Source organism: Squalius cephalus, assembly GCF_949319135.1.
Source record: "Squalius cephalus genome assembly, chromosome: 14".
NCBI classification, from domain to species: domain Eukaryota; kingdom Metazoa; phylum Chordata; class Actinopteri; order Cypriniformes; family Leuciscidae; genus Squalius; species Squalius cephalus.
In genome coordinates this window covers 17,164,572-17,190,454 of record NC_137135.1, presented here as the reverse complement: position 1 = coordinate 17,190,454, position 25,883 = coordinate 17,164,572, and the positions used below count along the sequence as shown (strand labels likewise).

At 37.8% G+C, this 25,883-nt stretch overlaps 1 protein-coding gene across 3 annotated transcripts in view; it reads left to right on the top strand.

Moving 5' to 3' along the window:
• Positions 1 to 25,883, top strand: part of pcdh11 (protocadherin 11) — a 184,357-nt gene that overhangs the window by 77,688 nt on the left and 80,786 nt on the right. The gene's annotated exons all lie outside the window — the stretch shown is intronic.

Genomic DNA, 25,883 nt, shown 5'->3' with positions numbered 1-25,883 from the left:
TCACTATGTGATAAAGCTGTTGCAGCATGCTGCATCTCCGTAAAGCATTGTTTCTCAACTGTTCGAATACACACACAGAAGGGAAAAACAATGTGGAAATGTGTCTTTTGTTTGACATCAAATGCTGTGTTTTGTTGTCAATTTCAATTGAGCATTCCTCTAGCTCTAACAGTAGAGCATGTGCCAATGTCATGGGTTTAAGTACCACTCTGTATAAATAAATTACAAATTGGTGATGATTTTATTTGGATATTTATTTAGAGATTTCCTTTAGAAATACAATTAACAGTGTCATTAAATTACCAGTGTCTTGAAAGATTAACATTAACTAAGATGATGGAAAAGTAAATAAATATCCAATAATTATCCAATATCTATTGGATCTATCAAATATTCACTGACACAGATCCGATATGATATCAGTGTATTGTGTGTCCCTAAAACATATTAAATTTAGATTTAGCAGATGTTGATGTTTTCAATGACAGTTTTCTTTACTTTTATGTGATTTTGCAACTGTGTTGGGTCCTCACTTGGTTTGTGTACTAAAGCAAAACCTGTTGAGAACAGTTGATATACATATATACACTTTTTTTTAATCTGGGAGATCATCTTTTTATTTATTTTGCTTGGATACGTTGACATAGAACAACATTTCTTTTTCTCCACATCGCCATGTACCAGAGCAAGGAGGCATGACAGCAGATATTTCCTTTTTATTGTGTCTTATCTCATGTTGGAAACAAGGCCCTGAATTAAACCGTAATATTGCTACAAGATGTCGAATTATCTGTGATTTCATGCTTTTAGGTACAGGATTTACCAAAACAGTGACAAGAATCAGTCGTATTCTTGGTGTAGAGGAACAAAAAAAAGTATATTTTCCTGCTTGAAAGCTGGCTGCCTCTGCTTTTGAGCAGTTCTTTCACGCGTCCTATGTGAGAAACGCAATAATGTGTTATATTGCCAAATCTCGCACTATTGTCAGTCCACTAACTTCAAATGTGCCAAAGTGCTCATTTCCTCTTCTGGTTGACTTGGCAGGTCAAGAGGAAAGACCTCGCAAAAAAAGTCAGTCAAAGGCAGACATAGGCACATCTGACAGCCTGTCAACAAGTGTTCCAATTCGACAACCCCTAATATACCAACTGCCATCAAAAGTGACTTGAAGCTGCAAGGGAAAGCTGCAAAATATTTATACAAATCTCCCCAGTGCTCATTGTGAGATGTATGAAAAGGCAATCAGCTTTGTCCTCAACCTCTCGGCACACAACAGGGCTCTTAATTGCTGACCCGTCCTTCACACGAGCCTGCGCGCTTCACCCCTGTCGAGATCACCTCTAATAACACGTTCTATACAGTGCTGATGCGCTCAAACTCACCTGCTCGACACCCAGGCTGCAGCGTTTTGTCCTTGAAATATGGAGAGCGTTGCAATTCCCATGTTGCTGTCAGCTCTCCTTGAAACAGCTGATCTGGATGGAGGTAATGAAGGGATGCCACCGATTTGTGATGCCGTTAACGTTTCCCCGCGACCAGCAGAACATAATCTCTGTCTCGTCGCTTCCCATTAGCGCCTGTGATCTGCACAAACCAATATGCAAAGAAAGCAATGGAGCAGTGGAGTAATTTGGCGTGTCACTCAGCTCCGAATGAAAGTATAATGGCTAAACGGTTAGATATGATTTCTATAATAGGAATGTCGTACTGTGTGGTGCTAAGACCATTCCTATTTTCTTTGCTAGTATTGTATGCATTCACAATGAAAGGGAGCTAATGAACAGAGAGCTTTTAAAAGCTCCGTGATTAAATGGAAAGGAGAGCGGAAGAGAAGGATGGCGGGAGAACGAGAGAGCGAAGCCGAGGGGGGTGGAGAGAACACTAAGTATACATAATTGCTGCTTGACACATTGGCCAAATTCTGCTGTGCCAGTATTGGAGTGAAGATGATTAACGGCTGTCCGTGTGGGTGGGCAACTTGGTCACCCAGGGCTTCTAGTTTCCATAGCAATTGTACTCCAAAGGCCATACATTACATTGTGAGAGTCCCTGAGGCCTGAGCATTGTTAAATTCCCCAATAATATCTTACATTATGCGTTTGTCCTCTCAGCAGTAATTCATTCCAGCCACTGCGATTCACAATAGGTCAGTAGTGAAAGTGGAGAGAGTCCCAATTTCAAACCTCATATCAGAACGTGAAGGAAGGCTCACCTCAACGCTTAACGTTGATGAAGTGGCCCCGGCTTGAGGAAAGTGATCATTTGTCTGACATTACAGCTGGCACGTCTGCTCTGACGATTCAATGGACAACCAGGCTGATATTCTGCAGGTATTTAAACACCATTCATCAAAGCTTTGATTTAACCCTAGCAGGCGTCGCAGAGCCTCCCCGTTGAGCCGCCAAAGCAGATGGCAGATGGAGTTCAGAATTTGACCCTTCCTTCCCTGTGCGTAATGCATGCAGAACCCTGGCACGAGCTGCCTGATCTGGGCATGGTGCGACCAATGTACCCCTCCATGCAAACACAGACACATATTCCATCTGCGGGAGGGAGGGGTGTTGTTGCTCTCTCCCTGTCAACGCTCTGAAACTGGACCTTATGACCGCGCACTCCTCCACATCCTACTCAAAATGGTGTTTTGAACTTGGGGAAACCGGTGGTGAATAAGCACATCTTAAAAATGATTCATTCCAGATAATAAATGGAAATCCCTCCAGCCATGCAACAACAGGCTAGTCATGCAGCAATTAAGCTTCGTAGCATGCAAAACTCAAGGCAGTGTGCTCTGCATTCATACGCTATTCAGGAGGGAGTAGGCGTGATGCTGGAAGACAAGCAGCAAAATGCCCGAACCCATACCGCCGTCTCAGTGTGGTGCCTGAGGATGCTTTGGCATACATCTTCAGACAAACATGTAGTAGAGCTGGAAAAACTCACAATCGGAAAGGTCAGTTGTGACCTCTGGCTGCAGGACTATGCTGAGCCTGTCACTAGCAAGCACAGCATGCTCATGTCAAAAAGAAAAAAAAGGTACACCGGCCGCCTAACTGTCTGAGTCTGCCATGCAGCAGGTTGAGTGTGCATGCATGTGTTCTAAGGATATTTATAGCCGTTTTGATTCATCAGTAGGGTTGGGAAACGAAAACAGGTTCTTATTCTAATATTTTTCACCAGTTTATAAAATACCTAGACAAAATGACGTTTGAATCTGTTTACAGTTTTCACATATTCTTTTATTTAGATTTTTTGTTTTGTCAGAAGTATTTTATGAAATAAATGAAGTGCACTAGCCTAAAAAAGTTTGGGGCAGTAAGATTTTTTTTTTTTTTTTTTTTTAAAGAAATGTATACTTTTATTGAGTATACACTTAAAAAAACATTTATAGTGTTACAAAATATATATATATATATTTACAGGGGTGAATAACAGCTATGAATAACATAACTGGTGCGCATGCATGGTAAAAAATAAATGATGCGCAGCAGAAAACGTGGAGGGACATTGAGTACCAACATTTTTGGGGACAGGGACACGTTTACTTACTGGTTTAGTATTTTTTTTCTCTGGTAAGATAGCAATCATGATGATAAGTGTCTTCTTTAATTATTAGGGGTGCAACGGATCGCAGTTGATCCGTGATCTGTACGGACCAGGCCCCACGGTTCGGCACCGGAACGTATGTGATTCGCGGATTAACTGCTAAATTTAACCATCCTTGAAATTTTATGAATGTTGTTGATCATTCATAAACATGAAAACATGAAAGTTTATCATTTGGATGTGTTTTGTCTTGCCAATTTACACATTCAAATGATTTTAAATGTGGAAGAAGAGGTGAAAATCTGGACTCGCGAGAGAGTTTTACTTTCACGTTTACTTGTGCTTGAACGGACACATACACATAAAATGATATCAAAATACCCGTCTTGGCAAGTATTATTATATATTATATTATATTATTATTATATATAAAAAGTGAACAATTGAGAAAGAAACCGGACTTTTAAAAGCGCTATACAAAATAAAGTTATTATTATTATTATTATTATTATTATCATTATCATCTACCATATTCGAGAGAAAAGAAGATAGTGAGGACGATAGCTTGTAGGATAAGTGTGCCGCATAAAGTGTGAGTACCAAGCTGGATCTCCAGGTGCTCCCTTGAGAACCCGACCAAAAAAGTTATATGCACCCCTGTCTATTTAAAATAAATGCTGTTTTTTTCTGTGCATTAAATAATCCTGAAAAAAAGTATCATGGTTTTCACAAAAAAAAAAAAAAAAAAAAAAAAAAATGCAGCACAACTGTTTTTAACATTGATGATATACCTTTCTTGAGCACCAAATCAGCATATTAGACTGATTTCTGAAGGATCATGTGACACTGAAGACTGGAGTCATTTTTATATATATATAAAATTATATATATATATATATATATATATATATATATATATATATATATATATATATATATACAGTGGTGGTCAGAATTGATGGCAATAATAAATGTATGAAAATAGAACCTGAGAGTGCGGTTTTTCATCTTTACTTCAGAATTGATGGCACCCCTGGTAAATATGAACAAAAAATAAAATAAAAAAATCTTCATTGTTTATCCTTTTGATCTTTCCTTCAAGAAATTCTCAAAAATCTAACCTTTCATTGAAGTAAAAGAATTGAAATTGGGGGGTAAATCACATTATGAAATAAATGTTTTTCTCCAAAACACGTCGGCCACAATTATTGGCACCCCTAGAATTTTTTATGAGAAAAATATCTCTGAAGTATATTCTCATTAATATTTACCTTTATTTAGCACACCAGGGTGACTAGGAACATGAAATTGTCCAGCTATGACTTCTCGTTTCACAGGAGTTTAAATATGAGGAAACACAAAGGCCAGATTCCCTGAATCATCCATCACAATGAGGAAAACCAAAGAATATAGTTCTGATGTGCAGCAAAAGATTGTTGAGCTTCACAAAATAGAAAGTGGCTGTAAGAAAATAGCTAAAGAATTGAAAATCCCCAATTTGACCATCAGGGCAATAATTAAGTTATAATCAACTAAAGATGTTAAGAATCTGCCAGGAAGAGGACGTGTGTCTATATTGTCTTAATGGACGGTGAGGAGGAAAGTTTGAGTGGCCAAAGACTCTCCAAGGATCACAGATGGAGAATTGCAGAGATACTTGAGTCTTGGGGTAATAAAAAATGATCAAACAACCCCTATATCCCCACATATTGTTTGGGAGGGTTTCAAGAAAAATCCTCCTCGCTCCTCCAAAAATAAACTCCAGCATATTCAGTTGTCAGACACGACTGGATCTTCAAAAGGGACCGGATTCTGTGGTCAGATGAAACAAAAAAAAGGGGCTTTTTGGCAGCAAACTCACCAGATGTGTTTGGTGCAAACAGGGATAAAAAGTACCCCATGCCTACGGTTAAATATACTGCTGGATCTTATGTGTTGTGGGCCTATTTATTTGCTGGAGGTCCTGGACATCTTGTTCAGATACATGGTATTATGGATTCTAGCAAATACAAACAGATAAAAAATCAAAACCTGACGGCCTCTGCTAGAAATCTTATAATGGGCCGTGGTTGGATCTTCCATCAGAACAACGGTCCAAAACAAACATCAAAATCAACACAAAAATGGGTAACTGAGCACAAAATGAAGCTTCCGCCATGACCGTCCCAGTTCCCTGACCTGATGAGTGGAGTGAACTGAAGAGAAGAAGCACTAACATGGATCTGGGAATCTGAAGGATCTGGAGAGATTCTGTTTGGAGGAATGGTCTCTGATCTCTTGTCAGTTATTCTCCAAACTCATCAGGCATTATAGAAGAAAACTCAGATCTGTTATCTTGGCAAAAGGAGGTTGCAAAAAGTATTTAATAACAGGGTGCCAACAATTATGGCCAGCATGTTTTGGAGAAAAACATTTATTTTATAATGTGATTTACCCCCCACTTTCAATTCTTTTACTTCAATGAAAGGTTAGATTTTTGTGAATTTTTTGAATGAAAGATCAAAAGGATAAACAATGCAGATTTATTTTTTACAGCCATTTTTTATCATATTTATCAGGGGTGCCATCAATTTTGACCGCCACTGTATATATATATTATATTCTATAATTGTTTTGAATCATATTGTTTTATTGAAATTACCTTATCAATTTGTCAATTGAATTGTGCTTATTTTTCCCTTAAAAGTACAAAAAGAATTGTTAATGGAATCAGAACCGGAACTGTTCAATTCTTTACCATTTCCATCTCTAATCATCAGATGATCTGTTTGCCTTTCAGTGACTAGCTCGGGTGACATCTCTACTATTTTTTGTTCCAGAGAAGTGTTTGCGGTCCCCCATTCGGTTTATTTCGGTCGTGCTCTTGTCTGTAATTACAGAAGCAGTGTTAATGTGGTGTCTCTTTAATTGGCAGACATGTTGGTTTTTTACAGCCGTATTAAAGCGGGGTCTGCGCACAGGGTACCGCGTTTATAGACTTGCACCTCACGAGGTCCTCTGGCTGTGGTTGACCCCACTAATGAAGAGATGAAAGAAATCCTAACCTCTGGAATTACAGCTGTAAACCCACTCGGATTAGATGATTTATGGCGTTAGAACAAGATTAATTTGTCTCATTTTTCATACACATTTCAATATTAATCAGTCATACTTAAAATAAGACAGGAACTAATTTTTCCCCCCCTTGTCACCACAAAGTGCTTGCCTTTTTATAAAACTATGGCACGTTTCCTGCTCTTTCAGTTAAACCAATCAGGGATTTCGCCACATGCTGTCTAATCAATTAAGTCAAATGTGTGCACAGCCCTTTGATATAGAATCATTTGTCAAATCAGTGCAGGTGTCAGAGTGCAGTTACCCAGGAGTCTGTGGCGCTTGACTCCCGTCCACCTGGAAATCTGCTCAGCGTTTGGATTCAGGCATTCCTGGTGTCCTCCATCCTGTTAATGGGGTGTCACTGTGCACGCTGGATTTAGTTCAGCTAGGGTCCAAAGGCTTTTTCCATGCATTAGCCTCTTGACTACATAGCTTAACCTCTTAATTTTTTGAAAGCTCTGCCTAGAGAAAGCTCGATATTATATAACAGAATGGCAGCCATTAGGATTCAAATGATTAGCTTTTTGCTGTTGCTTGGTTATTGCATTTAACGTTACACGATACAACAACCACATTCAGCGTGACATAGAACCATCAAGCATAATCTGGTTTTCTGCCATTATTGTGTAATTTGTGATAGGAAGTGAAAGAATCCAGAGTTCTTCAGGTATAGGTAATCTGCTGATCGTGCTGTATGGAGAGGCAGCTTGGCACTGAGGGGTCATTTAGTTCATATATTGCGCTTTTTAATAATTCTCTCATGTTTCTTGGTTCTTATGGCTCTCAGAGGACCTCCTGGAGAAAACTTCAAACTTCACCTAATTTCCTTCTGTAGCAGGCAAGATGCAAAGGATTCTTATTTTTGTGAGATGGATTTACTGGAAGCATTCGAATAGAAATGTTTTGTTTAATTATAACATTTATTAATATTTATGATTTTGCAGTTGCACTGTTCAAATCAGTCTCTATCTACACAGGGGTGTTGAGTAATTATTTTATGCTGAAAATATTTTGGGAATTTATATTTCAATTGAAGTATTGTACTTTTAACTGTGTGCTTTTACTCAATGAATCCATTTTCCTCAAATCTACTAAATTTTACTAAGTACAATTTTTTTCATATTATAAGAATGTTAATATGTCCATATATTCCAGTCTGATCTCCTTAGTATTCATGAGAGTATATGTGTATTGTTTACACATTTTTGTACGCTTGGATAAATGCTGTCTGAAACGCACGTAGTCATATTGGCAACAGCTAACATGGCACAGATTTAGAAGCATAAACATATTATAAATACTTTGTATGTATATTTTGTGTATTTTGATATTAAAATCATTTGTGTAGTTTAATTTTTCTGTGATATACATTACATATTTTAGAGCTCCTAACTTTACCTTTAGCTGCCAATTTATTCAACAATAAATAAGATACAGTGACAATAATTTATTATATTGTATAATTTGTATAATTGTATAGATATTTCTATAAGATATTTATTTGTAGATATTTTTTAAGTGATCAAACCACATTTTACATGGATACATATTACTAATGAGATTACATTGTTGTCTCTCACTTTAATCCTTGTGTTGTGTTCGGGTCATTTTGACCCGGAGAGGATTTTCTTTTCCCCCTTAAATGTTAGTTAATGTGATCACATTGGACTAAAGCTTACTGACTTTCTCACACAGGGTATAACTGTTTCCCAAAATGTTTGTACTTTGTAAGGCTTTTTTCTACACCTTGTTACACTTGTTAAACTATTTTTTGTAGGCCAGTAATTTATTTCAGAACAAACTTCCTGGCTAATCATTAAAGTACACTAGTGAGATAAACAGTGCAATTGTTTTCCATATTTTGTTGAATATTGACAGAATTATCCACTAAAAAAGGTGCATAAGCTCAGATCAATGAGGCCTACGATCAATCAGTTCCAAAAAGTAATACAAAACCTGTCCTAATTTAAAGTTGAAAAAAAAGATTGTTAAAAAAAGGGAACATCAAAGGTGTTACAGGGTTTTCAACACAGTGTAAGGACAAACTTTAAAATAGCAAATAAAATGTATTTCAATTTAAAATATAAAGTGCAGCCTTTTTACGCAAGTGTGTTTGACTCTTTTGAATTCATTTTCGATGCAGTACAGTACCTCAATTTCTCAGTACTGTTAACACCACTGCTTATCCACCTCATTATGAATCCGTGTTGTAATGTAAGTTGAGATTAGTCTACTTTTTGTACTCTTTAAAGCGCTTTTGATGTAACACTCCATAGGAACCACTATAAATGAGCAGCCACAAACAAGGTCTAGTTAAATTAAAAAGGTGCATAGTATGAGCATACTGAGCCAAATCAAAACGCAATTGAAGCGTAGGACATCAAGATAATGCTAGAGTGGTTTCAGTCCCACGATTCTTATCTGATCTTCCATACTGATCAAAGCCATTCAACTCAAGTGCTAAATATTTCAGTATGAATGAAAAACAGTGCGTGGCGACGACCACATGACCCGTTTCTGGGCTCTAAAATGGCTTTTTCCTCTATTTTATCTGCGAATAAGAGGTCTTCAGACAATGTTATCGCACTCCTGCTGCCAAGTGTCATGCAATTAATCAATCATTTGGATCCCTGATTTGTGCGACTCCACGTTTCATTTTGCCCTGTTTTGACAAGGAAGCAAATTCTCATGTTCAGGAATAAAAAAAAGCCATCTGGAGCCTTTATTGCACATGCTTCCCCACATTTATGGTTATAAGGTATTCCCTATAACGCGGTATAATGATCCACCCATGGAAGGTAGTCATTTTCCTGATGTAGGGTGAGATGCTAATGAGCTTGTGTCACAGGCACTAGGAGTGGTGCTGTGTCTTTACAGTGGGTGGCTAAGCGCAGGGAGCATGGAAGAATCTCCCATAAGCTTAAAAGCAAATTAATGCCTCTCACCTTCACGCAACCTTTCCCTCCCTCTCCTCTTCATGCTATTATTCATAGGACTCTCACTGTCAAGTTTAGCAATAATTTGTATACTATTCTTAAATACGTTTCCAGCCACATTCCAAGAGGCGCAGAGGGGAATAGACAAGGGAATATTTAAAGGTGTTTTTTTTTTTTTTTTGCCTAATGATGAGTGAGTTTGGTTCAAAAACAAGAATTTATGGTTTTTTGAGACCCTCTGTCTGGTCAACAGATGGGAATCTTTGTTCGGGACGGGCTGGAGGGAATTGTGATGGTATGATAATCATTAAACGGATGTAAGTACTCTGTGCAAAAAAAAAAAAACTAACTGTGATAGCAATGCACTAACTGGAATTTTAAATTTGCTCCAAATATTGTATATTCTGGGAATGAAAATTAGGACTTGAAAATGAATAGTAAAACAACACAATTACCAGATGACCTCATTATAGACGAAGTTCCTCCAATCCAGAGTCGCTGTTGCATTGATATCTGATTGTTAGCATCTCCCAAACAGCAGAGAGCTCTGGAAGATTTCAGACCGAATCAAGCTCGGAAGATTCCTTGCACTGTTCACTGTGACAACATATGTTGCGTTTGATAGCCATAGCCAGAAAACAGTGAGAGGTCTGGAATAAAAATAATGTTAGGTTTGCTCCCTTGTTACTTTGGCTGATGACATAGACTATATTTTAAGTCACGGGTTTTAATAGAGCATTTCTCATGTGCAGACATGTACTGTTTCTGGCGGTTACATTTTGTATCGTGTTTGTTCTCATACATTATTAATATCTAGTTAGTCATAAATATAAACAGTTTTTGTCATGCTTGGAAAGCTGTCTGTCATTGATGTTACGGAATATTCATTATTCAGTCACCCTCCCAACCTGTATTACTTTCTTTCTTGTGTGGAAAGAAGAATATATAATGATTTTTTCCATATATAATGAAAGTGAAGAGTGACACCTGGACATTCGCATATGGTTGTTGCATTTCTTCACTAGTGCAATTCGCACTGAACTTTAAAATTGGCTTTGAAGCAATGTTACCCTTCGCTTATTCACCATGGTAAAATAAATGAATAATGAATGTATCTACACAAAACAAATGACCACCAAAGTAAAGTATTGGACTTTTTCTGGGGCTAATCAATGTAAATAATGACGTTACTGTTTTAAAATAACTATTTTGTACATAATTATTCATAACCGTCCATTTTACAGAAATAGTGTTTAAAGAACAAAGTTTTAGTGCAAAAATATTGGTAATTCTCACTTCACATTTGTCATCATTTGTTGTCTGTCTGAGAAAGTGATTTATATGGGTTCAAAATGAAACGAGGGTGAGTAAATGATGACAGGATTTTAAATCTAGAGTTAACAATCTCTTTAATGTACAGTATATTGTTTCAGGTTCAAATTGACTGAAATACACATTGATTGTTCATCCATATAGCTGTTTGTTTCTTATCACCTTAATGTTGTGCACCTTCCTTGGGCTGTTTTGTTCTCTTTTTAGGTCCCAGTGAGTCATGTGGTGCTGTAATGTTTTTTTTTAGTGGGCACACTCTGCCTGCTGTAAAATGTTGATACCTCTTAGCTCTCGGGATATAAAGGAATATCCTCCAAAGTCGAGGCTACATCACACAGAAAAAGCAAGTGCCAGACCAGCAAAATACAAGCACATCAATCCCAGAACATTTTCCAAATATCAGATAGTGTCTGTAATACCCCTGCCATGTGCTTAGTGTTCCTAGAGTAGAAAATCCATATTGAAAGGCCAGTGTGGGAATCTTTTTATGAAGTGATTTGACTGCAAACACCATTTTTATGGCAGAATTTCTACTTTAATATTTTGTACGCCTTGATCCCTGTAGGTTTGTACCTCACCTTTTCGGCGAATCACAAACCAAAAAAGAAGAAGAAAAAGAGAAAAATGTATCTTACAAGCCACCTGCCCAGAAACTGTGATTTACGATTCACAGTTGTTGTTGTTTTTGTATCCTCTGTTTGTGTCCTTTGTTCTCCTTCGTGGACTATAAAGCCTTTAACTTTTTCTTTTTTTTTATGTATTTATTTATTTTATTTTATTTTACTGTTTATTACTTTAGTTTTATTTCATTTTCATGTGAAGATAAAACACATAAAACACATGACCTTGTCTTTCTGTTTTCAGCTTTATGAGTTGCAGTCTCATCTCCTGCTATTCACAGACAGTTTTTCATAAAGACTGTGTGCAATCAAAGCTCAAAAATTCTCAGATAGGCTGCCCCTCTTTTGTCATATTGAAAAGCTTCTAGACGGGCTTTTCTTGACAACTGCAATTATGTTTCTGTAGAAAAGAGCTCAAATTATAAGAAAAGACCTGTTCTGAGACCGTGAATACTTGAAATGCGGCACATGGATAACTGCTATTGAGTTAATTAGTCTGGGCTTATTAGGATCTCCCCTTCAGTCTTTCTCTCTTGGTATAAATTACTTAAGTCCACCATGGGTATACATCTATTTCCCTCAGTTTAAAATCAATCTTGACAATCAATAACCATTGCTATTAATGTTAGAGTAGGCAAAGCCAAGTCAATACCTTTAAGTGTATCAAAAGTGTAAATAAACACTTGAGATCTTAAATAAGTGGGAGTCATTGCTCTTAAAAATGTTGCTATTAAACTGAAGCATGTATGCATTGCAATATATACACTTTTTTTTTTACGTGTAGTGATAGAGCTTAAACAGACCTCTTTTTTTTTGTGATATCTGCATCTGCAGTAATGCAGTGAAATACCTAGTCCTACCTATATGTCATGCTCAAAAGTTTACACACCCCTTGCAGAATCTGCTAAATGTTAATTATTTTAGCAAAATAAGAGGGATCATACAAAATGCATGTTATTTTTTATTTAGTACTGGTCAGAGTACGATATTACAAGACCAAACTAAAAAAATAGCTGAATTTATAAAAATGACTTTTCAAAAATGTACATACCCTTGTGTGTGTCGTTATGTTTCAGGTCCTGCAAAAAAAAACATGTTTCCAGAAGACGAATTAAGTACAATTTACCTTGAACTTCAAATTAAAAAAGTTTCCACCCCCCAACTCTTGAAGGAGCATCACGGCTGTGTGTGTATATATATTTGAAGAGTAAATATAAGATATTGCAAAGCCTTTAATATTTGAAAAATTATATGGGTTAGGTGACCTCTCATATGGAATCTTTTTAATGAGAATTACTGTCTATATTTGCACAACAAGGGAAAAAAAGGCCCCAAATATTGCACCTGGTTCGCTGCGGTTGGTCATCATATTTATGGAAATGCTTAGACCCATATGGTGTCCATATGCTTAAATATGATGCAGATGAAACCTGTGTGGGATTCCCGCTGTTCACACAAACTTATCTGGCATCATTAATCAGTGTCACCATCAGGTGTCTTGTTTGCCAGGCAAGGCCTAAGTGACAGTGATAAGTGATCCTCCGCTTGTTCCAGCATGAGCCCTAATACAGTGGGCTTTTCACATTATCAGCTGCGGACAAAGCCAGTGCCACTCCAAATGAATGGAAGTGTCAAGTCATTCAATAAAAGAACAATCCAAACCATTAACAATTTAAATGTCAAGCTGAGGAAGCTAACATTGAACATTGATGCAGATATTAGCTCCTTACTTTTCCCATAATCTGTCCGTCAAAGCTTTGCACTCAAACGACCTTCTGACTCTCTCTTTTCACGTTGAGCAGCAATGACAGAATCCAGGTGCGTGGTGAGACAACATGTAGACCGAGTTTTGACCTTCGGCCGATGAGGGATTTCAGGAAGCCGTAAAGGGTAGAGGGCACAGTTGTAGACTGATGGGCAGTTAAACATGGACTCCAAATGGCTTTTCTCATGAGTGCAAAAATATTACCTTGCCCTCAGCTGCCAAATCTCTTACTGGCTCATCCAAGCTCTCAATTTTTCTTCTATCAAAGTCAATCTTTTTGTTTGATGATGACTTCACTTAATGTATATCTAATGCATAGCATAAAAATTGAAGCTGTTTCATCAGTAGCTACATCTTGTTTCATCTCGGACCTGCACACTAATGTAATCAATAAGATCTGATTATTAAGTTAAAAATTGCAGATGTGAAGATGTCCTTCAACTCCACCTGCATTCTAGGGATCACTTCAGAAAACTCGCTTTGAATTTGGTTGAAAGTACATGATTGAATTTTAATGCATAATTAAATCAAGCAGTAAATCAATTAATTCCCCTCTGAAAATGGGTATTCAACACTCTCAAGCATTAGAAGCCAATTATGATGAAGTTATTATCATAGAGTCATTTAATGGCACAAAATGACTGCATTGGCACCAAATCCGTGTTCTGTGCTCATCAATAGTTCAGAAAGCAAAATTGCAGGTACAACGTCTAGTGTGTGTTGCCTCGCATCTATTTCACTAAAATAAAGGTGGCCGTTTACCCACACAAATCCACTGGGGGGGACTTAGACTGCTCTCTTGATGAAGAACCAGATCAAACTGGTCTAATTTCCTAAATGAATCCTCTAGAACTATTACCAGTGAGCCCAGCCTCTGCATAATGTGATGAGCAAAGGGAACATTGATGAACTTTTTTAATTATTACGCCGCTTGGGAATTTGACGTACCAGTTCTGGGATCCACACCGTCAGGCCTTGCACTGCTTTTCAGCTCCTTTTTAATTCACCCAATTTGTCGGTCCAAATGAAACACTGAAAGGTTAGAGTGTGGAGTAATTAACAGCACCCGAGCCTAATGAAATCAGGAGGGGATGGTGTGTACCATGAGGATCAATACAGGTCTTTAAGTGTGAGTTGGGTTGGAATTGTTCAGGGAAATAAGGACCACTTAATAGTAATAAGTTGATGAAAAGGCAACCAGCCTGCATGTGCTAAATGAGAATCCACTGGAACACAGATAGAGGTGTCACTCTAAGGTGGCAACGTATCGAACTGCAATCGTGTGGTGACGTGTTGATCTACGCTAGCACGTTCTCAGCTAATCAACTGAGAAGGATGCACTGTGCCTTGGGTTTTAAAACGATGAAGAATGAACGAAGCCAAACTGCCGGAGGCTGGCTGATTCATCTTTATAATATGTGACTAATATGCAAAGTATTTTTGTGTTTGCCCGAGTAGTGGAGGAACAGATGCTAGCTGTAAATGTGTGCAGTTCTCCTCACATTCCTGAAGCAAGAAGAAGTATTAATCACATGAATACTTCCACTTTAAACTCCCGCTGTCTCGGACATTAATGAGCAGCACGGGATTGATAATTCCACATCTTACGCACAAGTTTCCCATAAAAGGAGCGAAATGTGTGGTGGCGATTTGCCAAAACACACTTAGCAAAGCTGGGCAGAGCTGACCTTTAAAAGTGTGAGGAAAACATCCTTAAACACATTGCGAAATGATACACAGGAGTGTAGTTTTCACATTTTTTACTCGCTCTCTCTATCTATCTATCTATCTATCTATCTATCTATCTATCTATCTATCTATCTATCTATCTATCTATCTATCTATCTATCTATCTATCTATCTATCTATCTATCTATCTATCTATCTATCTATCTATCTATCTATCAGAAAAACAGGTACAAAAGCTGTCACTGGGACAGTACCCTTCAAAAGGGTTCTAATATATCTATCTATCTATCTATCCGTCCGTCCGTCCGTTATTGTTTTATAAATTAGATTACATTTTTTCGTCACCTGCATTTAGGTGGATGAAGTGAGGCAATTATTAGCACATTGATCATCAACTAGAAAGTAGGTCTGGGCGATATACAGTATGTGACCCCATGCTGGCAAATTTCAGTCAGAATTACCCACAGGCTAATTACAAGCTACAGGCAAAACATGAAGAAAAAAAGTAAAAAATTTACATTTTGGTCGAATTTGAGGGTTTTCTCAAAAATGTATCCATTCCTCGTCTAGCCATCCCAATGCTCCAAATAGCAATTAAACATCTAAAAGTATCTTTATTTGTGTTTTCTGAGAGTACCTTTCCTTTTGCCATGAAAAATGCTGTTTTTCTCTGCTCACTTCTCGACGACTGCCGCTTTCCCTCACAAGTTTGGTATCATTGTAAAGCACAGCATTCCAACTTTGTTTTCGAATTCTCAATGGAATGAGTCTGAACCAATGAAATGTGATTTTCAAACTCATGCTGATATAAACAAAACGATCTTACTCACGCTGACATACACATGTGAAGCGTGCGCACAAAGACGCCTCTGACAGCGCGCGATCCTGATACACACATATACACAGAATTACAGTATTTCAAAATATCTGTCTTGGCAAGTATTCATGCAAACATTATCTGTTATGTCTTAAATTAACATTTGGTTAACTATTGGGAAAAACATCTGATGTGTAACATTATATTAGATCCATGCTTAATATATAGGCTGTTTGTTTCATTAAGGTTAATCAACAATTGTGGTATCATGCAGCAACCTATAGATATGGGTTTTGACTTGGTGTGTGCCAAATTTGGTGTTATTACAAGGGATTTTAAGTTAGGGTTGCTAGGTGATTTTGGTTTTGGAACCTTCAGAAAACTTTAACTCGATATAATGTTTTTTGCTAAGTCTAAGTCTCAGTCTTTTTTTTTTTTTTTTTTTTTTTTTTGATTCCAACAAATCATATATCATTTTGAAGGTTTTTTAATAGAGAATGTGAAAAATAACAATAACTCATTTTTGACATTCAAAATTTGGAATGTATAAGATTGGCTACAATGCTTAAAACTATTATAAATGTTGTAAATAGAAATGTTTGACACATAATGCTCACACACTTTAAAAGCAGTGCCTATCATCTGTCATACTTGATATTTGAGATATGAGTGAAATTGGCTTATGGTCTTTATAAGCTTAACTTTTAACAGTATTGCAATGAACACAATATTCCCTGTTTTTATATTGTTAGCAAAGACATCATAATAGTGTCACTATTTGATGTATCGCCCAGCCCTGCTTGACAGTTAGCAAAGCACTTTATTCAAATAGAAAGGGTGATTAGATTGCTGGGATTGGTGAAATGCCTTGAACTTCCACTTTAAATGGTTTCTACATAATTGCAAGTGAGGGAGAAATCGTCATGTGATGCTGAATGTCAAACATTTCCCCCCATTAGTCCGCATATGCCCAATTACTGTTTATAATGTTGCTATGTTTGGAGGTGGGCATATGCTTCAGCTATATGTGTCTGTGTGTGTGGGTTGTTGTGCACATGCCTCAGTGGAACAAGGTGCAGTGAGATATTACACATTGAAAGCTATGTTGTATTTCACCAAATACAGGCACATAAACAAGCCTCCCTGGGCAACTGTCTGATGGCAGGTCACGTGATCCTTTCACCTCCACTTAACAGCTGAGGTGGAGGTCCAAGGCCTGCCAGACAGTTCTGCACGGCTGAGGTACTACGACAGCTTGTGCTTGACCGTCCTGTCACTGTTTTAGCACATTACATGGCACTTCCTGCCAAGGAGCCCCCAGTCATGAGAACAGCTATTTGAAGCATTGGATACAGCAAGAGAACACTGTTCCTCAGACTCCATCGCGGTTTAGACTGAAGACAGTAAAGGACTTCATCGAGACAGGGGTGAGAATAACAAGCGTTTAGACTTTTAGGTATCTGCTGAGAACTGGTTTTAGAACAGTAGACTACATGCTGTGATGTTTTTATTAAAAACATTTTTTTTTTTTTTTAATTGGCTATTATTTGTTCTAAATTTAAGTCATAAATTGAATTGCAAGTAAAAATTAACATTGACAATATGAAGCGGTGATACTTGCCAGCATGAGTAAAAAATGGCTTACGGCCTTTATGAGCTAAACTTGATTGCGATATAAACAATATTTCCTTAATTTTATATCGCAGCATAGTTATCACGGTAATGTCACTAACATTTGATGTATCGCCTAAAAATTGGCCACTGCATGTTTCAGAGTGACGCCTGAGAGCTCATGATCTAGTGTATGACAATCTTTTATAAATATGTTGTCAACAAAAGATAAGCTTTAAGGTCTCCCTGTGGTTTTCCACCAAAATAAACGCTCTATAGTTTAAACGTTTGAAAGCAAAGAGAATTAAGCTATACATTTTTGTTTGGAACTTTTGTTCTGTATAATAATAATTATTATTATTATTAAATACATGTTATATATTTTACAGTGCAATAGTATCATTGCAATATTAATATTTCTTTCATTTTTATAATTTAAACTAAATTAAAACATTTCTTCTCCTTCTTTGCCTTCTTCTTCTACTTCATCTTCTTCTTTGTCTTCATCTTCATCTTCTTCTTCTTCATCGTCTTATTGTATAGTAATATTGAAGGTGGGAAAAAACAGGTTTACTTTCTTATCTGTCCTTTCTGATCACATGCCTGTTTAAGTAGCATTTACAGATAAGTAAACATTTATTAAAAATGTCTAATTTAGTAAATGGTGAATCAGTCTTCTTTTTATTGAATTACAAATAGTAATTGGTACTTTGGTGTTGCTATTTAGAGTTTTGGAAGAAAGAAATCCTTGAAAAAAGTTTTTAGCTGCATTGTACCCGTATTATGTCAATATTACACTGTGGAATTTTAGAATCATTTTGTCCTCCAATGTGATAATATTATGATGTTATGGGATTATATATGGCACAAGATTTTTCCAGCCATCTTCCCCCCTCTCAGATGGAATCGATATGGAAATATTTCTGTCCCAGTAACAACAGCCCTCTGTCTCAGTTTGTTCAGTCCTAAGGGCAAAACGAATAGTTCTTTGTCTTTGTTGAGGCATGTGCTCGGCTGCAAACAAGCAATATATTTTAGCTTAATGGAAGGGGTGAACACCGTGGAGCCATCATTCTTCAAGGGTGACTGTTGAAGAAGGTTTTGCTCATCGTATGTTTCATCCTAAATTCCAGGCCACTTTGACATGAATGTGAATTTTTTTTGGGGGTCAAAGTATTTGGTTTTATAGAGACATAAGCTTTAAGGCAGTGCTGGGATTTGACCTCCCTGGGGTGTGAGCTTAGTCCAGCTATCAACAGTGCAGTTCCAGCCTGGTGGTAGGTCTGAAATTAGCCCATAATAGCACCTCAACACGCCAGATCCACTGAGACATGTTTGGGATAGAGAGCGATTGAAGGACAACACTAAACAAGTAGTCCGCTGAGGATTGAGAGCCCAAAGTGAATGTTTCCTTCTCATCACAGACATCACAAGAGGGCTATGACCCCAGCAAGGACATCTTAAACAACAGCACTGCGCCGCAAGGCTCAAGTACTTAAAACACCTCAAACATATGGCTTGCTAAACGAGCACTCTTGCAATGTTTATTCATGTACTGCCAGAATACCAAATGAAGGAATAGGGAGCCAAAAGGATGGTGAGTTTATATGAATGAGTATTAATTTGAGAAACTGTTGAGCAGGATCCTTGGCTGTGAATATATTAGAGCTTAGGGCTGGGTAAAAAATATTAATTTCTCGATTCTAATCAATTCTCTCTTTTTTTTTTCTAACCGATATCGATTCTTAAATCCCACGAATCGATTTTTAGCCTGTGCTGTTTTCTGTTGATGAATGAACAGAACATTGTGGCACCCCTTCATTCCAATAAATCACAATAAGCTCTGTGCTTTGTTACTTTTGATATGAAACAAAGTCTCAGATTTCAAATTCTGTCCCATTTTGTTGTGAATGCAATTATGAGAATTAAAATACAAAATGTGCAAATGTTTAAAGACTAGTGGTTTACTTGAATTTACTATTTTCAATAGCCTGTTCGACTGCAGCAACTCTATTCAAAGGCACAGCAAATGAATTCACAATCGGCATGATATCAAGCAAAATGACATCCTGTTATGAGTTTATCCCACAACAGACAATGCTGTATTTTTTTTTACGCTGCAGGATGACACACATCCTCTTTGTTATAGTTAACTAAACTTAAAACAGTACATTTTATATTCATTGTTAACATTTTCAAATAAATATAAACTGAAATGAATAAAAATGTCAAAACTTATTCTATTTCAGCTAGTTGCCAAGGCATTATTTATTTATTTTGTTTAACTTGATGTACTAAAGTTACTAAAACTAAAATAAATTTTTGAAAAAACTAAGAAAAATGACAAAAACACACAAAAAAATGCTAAAACTTTACCTACAATTAAAATGTGAAATATAAAACAAAAATTAATTAAAAATATGAATAAAAACTATAAAAGTATCTTAGAGATAAGAACACTGACGCATATCTGTATATTTAATTGTTTAAAGGAAAAGGCGATTTCAAGGTTGAAATAAATTGGGATTCTGAGACGCAGCACAATAAGCCCTGGTGTTTTAATCAATTATTAATCCAATATTTTAATGATCAGAAAGCTGGGGATGATCAAAGGCCTAGTTCATGCCTCTCTGCGATTGCTCACTGAGACACACTCTGGCTCTTTGAAGTGCTGCGCCAACAAATGCACTTATCTCCACATTTCCCTTGCAGGCATACATGTGGAAGCCCTGTGAAAACACTGGCCTAGAGAGCCACTGAGGAGAGACAAGGGTCATTGACCCGGCCTTTTGCCATCTGTTAAACATACAATAATGTATAACGTACACCTTTAAATCTGTGCTGGCAGGTTGGCTGAGAGAATTTAGATTTATTTGAAGTGTTCTCCTTTTCTTTGAATTATTGAGAATAATTCTGATTACAATTCCTAAATAATCTTTTCATCATGCAGACTATATTTGGATTATTATGGACTATTTTGGATTTCATTCCATCATGTATGCGAGAATGCAACATGACCATTGTGAATTTTTACACTTTCTTTTTTGTCTTGATGAAAATATTCTTGAAATGTAGTCAATATTTCAGTATGTCATAGCCATCTATTTTAGTCAATTTTACTGACTAAGAGTACGTTTACAAGACAACGATGTGCTAAAAACGTTTTTTCTGTGCGTTTTTCGCGTACAGACGAAAACTTTGTCAAAATTATCCCTGTTCACACGGATCTGTGAAAACAATTAGAAATGCTGTGTTATTCATGCCAGGCCAGCAGTAAGAACAGACGAGAACTCACAGGCCTTAGAGGGGAGACGAAGATCCCCCGTCCAAGAGGCAGCGGCCGCCGGACACAGGTGTGTCGCGACTTCACCGCTCCTCCGTCAAGGGTAGTGAGGGGGGAGGAGCTACTCAGGCAGTTTCTGGCAGAGAAAGGTGCTGTCCACGACCTGGTAAGCTCTCCATGCACTTCGGGAAAGAAAGCCACTGGGGCGGCGGGTTGAGAACCAGCGCGGCCCGCCCCGAAAAAACCAATCATCCAACCGAGACTGTTCGGGACACGGTGGAGGATTCCACGCAAGTCCGACAGCCTCGGCGGCCCGTTTCAGCATAGCTGACATTTCTGGATCTGGCTCGGGCAACGTTACACCCCCAGAGGGAGATAACGCAGCCGAGTCATCATCTCAAGAGGCTAGCTCACCCTCCGATGCTGCAGTCGGCATCCCCGAATGAAATGGCTGGTCGGTCCATTACAGAGGGACCAGCGTGCTCTATGGGGGGCTTCGTGGACGAAGGCGAGTCTCGATCTCAACACCAGGATAGTCATGTTCCCGCAATGAGAAGTCATGTTATCCACAAAAGCTGCTTCAGCATGCTGTAATCCCAAACACGTGATGCAACTAATGAGACCATCAGAGGGGGACAGGGAACGACCGCATCCAGAAACAGACGGGTGGAATGACATCTTAAAAAAAGCCGCAAACGCAAAAAGGAATGGAATGCTGTTAAAACAGCAGTTGAGAGCTCAGAAGGCTCGCGACCACCGCTGCACTCGCATTGTAAAACCACCAGCACCAGGAGAGACTTCCAGAAGAAGCACCGACACATTCGCTCGTTGAATGAATCAACACTCTTCAGAGACACCGTCATGAAGACCGATCGGCTCCGAAGCGAAAGACAAGTGGTGCGTGCATCCACTTCCGTATTTATACCCGCGCTGCGGGGCGGAGCGTGAATGCAAAGCTTGCACGCCAATGTGTGCATTGGCTCGTTTAATCAATACTCGAAGATGACAGGCTCCCTAAGCATGATCCCAATCAGTCGACACGTCGACTACGTCGAATGTGAGCGACTAAAAGGGAACTTCAGTATCTGAAATATTACAGCACATTTCCTTCAAACATGTGTTTCTGGTTTCAATCTTTTGTCAATTTATGTGCGCATTACACTCTCAATTAAATCTGAATAGTACATTTTGGTCACCCAGTGCAAGGGCAAAGCTCACATTAACTTCCAGCACATGCATCTCTTGCTAAAAAGGGCTCCCTGTAGTGAAAGCACAGTTCCATTCATAGTTTTAACCTAATGAGCTAATTAATTTGTTGATTATTATTTTCAGCCTCAAGATGGATTGTGGCACGGCAGTGTTTGTCTTCTCGAACAACCACATGATTCAAGGGCAATAAATTCACAAGCTCAATGCCTTGTGATGAACCAATTCAGTCTGTGACATGGCGAAAAGGTGTGTGGGAGGCTTTCCTGGCAGCCTGACAGCCTGTCGATGACCTGTATTTATGGATGCGTGCGGTCTGCCTTTAGCCACACAAACCCAAGGCTTCATTGTGTTTGTCAAAGTAATTGTAAAGCAAATTGGATTTTTTTTTTTTCTGATTCGGATAAATCAGCACTGGTAGATATTGGCCAAAGGAGCAGGTTGTTAATGTCTGCAATTAATTGCTAACGAAATGCATTTGTTGGGCATGACATATAAATTATTCTCTGGCGACAGTAATTGTGAAATGGGGCTGGGCGGTATATCAACTTTGTAAGGTATATCTTTATTTTTTTCAAAAACTATATGGGATAAGACAGTAGCATTTATATATGTATATACAATATCTTGATGTTGCGATTGCCTCTGAAAAATAGCAAGGACACAGAGTGAGCTGCTGTGGTGAAAATGCAAGATTCAAATTGCCCTAAATATGAGACATGCTTTAAATTAAGCACTTCAAAATATCAGTAAACATACAGTTTAACCCTTAAATGTATGAATGTTTCGCCAATCATTATTACATATTCGGGTGTTTAGCGACCCAGATTTATATCTAACACTGATGGATCTCTACCTGTCGCAATAATATAAAACTCTTAGATGATATTAGAGTAACAATTACACACACACACACACACAAAAAAAACCTTATTCATTTACCTTTTGGAGCTTGTAAGGGTTCAGTTTGAGCAGATGTTCCATCATCATTGTCCTCGTCAGAACTCATTTCCCAGTACATTCAGCATCTGGCTCATATTCGCCATCTCAAACATATTTTAATACTATAATCTTCAACATCTTCAAAATCAATATTTTGATCGCTGACAGCATCTTCACCAGATCCACCAAGTGACACTAATATTTGATTGCGTTCATTTCTTGCTCTGCAGTAAATCACTGAGCCATTTCAAGTTTTGCTGATGATACTTCCATTCTTTTGTTTTATTGCCTGCAGTAACTATGAGTGAAACGACACTTAATCATTATGTATCAGACATTACCACCTTGTAGAATAAAGGTGAATTGCACTTATTCAGTCATCAAATATTAAATTATTATTGTGCAAGAAAAACTATATACTTTTTATTTTTTTAAATATACTTACACGACTCTATACATTTTTTTTTTTTTTTTTTTTTACAAAACATTAGTGGGAAAACAGGCATTCTTTTGTAGTTTTATTATTTATAGACAGTTTATAGTGAATTGATTGAGGAATACTAAGGTTAATGTCTAACTTTACAATATGAATGAGAAGAAGGGTAGTGAATGACGTCCCAGGTCACTAAAGACCCGATGTATGAGTTTAAGGGTTACGCACTTGCCCTGTTCAGTGCTTTGACATGTGCACTAATACTGTGTATGTGCGAGATGTAATTTCCTTAGAGAATAACTTACATTTCATTTGTATAAAGTGATGTGAAGTCTGTACTTTTTTTTTCTTTTTCATTTATATACATATATACTGTATATATATATTTTTTTCAATTAATTAAAGAAATGATTGATTAATCAATTTTCTAAATAATCAGTAGTTATTTGAAGATTATTCAGATTTAAAAGATCAAATGAGCAGCAAAAGCATTTCATCTGTAGAGAATGTCATAAATAGGTTGCATTCAAAAGTGAAAGTATCTCAAATCTCTTCCACAATTTACAACAGCACCATAAACTGCAGTGCAAAGAGTGTGTTAAACTTTGTGAAACCTAGCTGTGAAAAGTCTTCTACCCTGAAACAAAGCGCTTTGCCAGCTTAATTTATCCATGGTGTTCCTTATGAAACAAACTGAACATTTAGCCCACTTTGTAGAAATACTGAGATATATTGTATATCACCATTGTGAGTCTAAAAATACCAAGATATAATTTTTGGGTCCATATTACCCAGCCCTACCGTGAAAGCATTAGTTATTAATCAGTTTATGGGGCTAACCTCCACCAAGTGAGGCTTTATTCTTAGCCTACTTTCCAAATTGAATATAATCATCTATCTAAACAAGAATGTGCTTTTTATTAAATTCAATCTAGCACACGTTGCATATTGTTCATCTAGACACCAAATCTGGCCGTCCCATGCCCGATGTGTTTTTATCTGGGAACTCATGTAATGATAGTTGGCTTGATGTGAAACTTTGTTGGAGCCGTTGCACTTATAACACTGCCAGAAGATATAACGTTGTGCTTGTTGAGATCTACATCTCGTTTTAAATGGGTATACCAGAGGCCTCTGTGTAAATATTTCATTGCCTTGATGAATCTCAGTTGTTTTCCATGACAGAAGCAATTACGTCGGTGGCGTCTGAAGGGATGCTTTTCGCCGCCGTTGTCCCACGCTACATGGAGCTTCTCTGTAGCCATGTTGTCTGAAGCCTTGAAGACCTGACAGGCCACATCAGTCAGCCCGTCCCGAATGCTCGGCTAATGCGTCTGACCCCTGTTACAGATGCACGTGGGCTCTCTTCTCTGTGTGATTTGTTGATTTGTTGACACAAATACTTGGTTTCCGTTCACAAACGCGAATCAAAAGACGCAACCGTCATTCTCACGTCCCATGGTTCTCTGCATCTCTTCATCACCGTTGCTACTTCGACATCACAATCCTGCTTTTCTTTTCAATATCAAATTGCTCATTTATTATCCCCGAAACAAAGAAAACACAATCTGTGATTAAAAATTAAACAACGTTATCTCTTCCTGAGCTATTACAGAGTCCCTCGGGAGAGAATGCTATTTTGCTGCCTCGCAGGCGTCTTTTGTTCTCGTTTTGGAGGCATGTCACTATTTATTGTTAATTTTTGATGCTTCATTTGATATGCAGTTCTCCCCGTGACATGCACGAAAGTCTTCTTCTCTGTCAATGACTGCCTGTGAAGTCCTGATTTGAGGTTCACATAGAGCAGAGAATGTACTCCACCGATAGCTCTGTCAACCTGCTAATGCTGTAATCATAGCTGACTGCAGACTCACTCTGCTCCACCACCCGAATCAATACGTAATCAGACACATCATGCAGAACCCATAGAAACAGTTTCACAGAGGTAAATACGTGTGATGTGGCTTATCAATACGTACTGGTCTAATTTTGGAGTTGCGTCTCAACTCCGTAAACGGAGTCCAAGGTGAAAGTCACTGTTGAGCTTTTCTGTGATGGTCTCCGTATCCTTGTTTAGATGCGTCTGTTTAAAGCACGTGTTGCTTTGTGATTGGACAATAATTGGAGCAGAGGACAACCGTCCTCATTAACAGCCTTTGCCTAATCCCTTTAACCCTGCTGCCAAAGTGTCTAAGCTACAGAGAAACTAACAAGAGCCTGGCGTACACTCCTGCGCCATGTAATCTGCATTTACCTAGGGCAGTGGCCTTGACCTTCTCTCTTGAGATGAACGGAAGCTACATACAAGATGCACTAGTTAAAAAAAAAATGTTGAAACCTGTTGAACATGTAGTGTCTGAACAGTATTTACACTCGAACAGAATTTAATTGTGTTACTTGTGATGAAAATCTTGCAACAACACATCAAAAAAGGCCCTCTCTGTATGTACTTGTATATTTCACAATATAATACATAATCCACAACATTAGTTTTTACTGTATTTTTTTTATCAAAAGAACCAGCCTTGCTGAGCATGAGAGACTTTCATAAATGTTAAAAATCTTACCAACTCCCAACTTTTAAATGGTAGTGTACATAAAGATTCAATG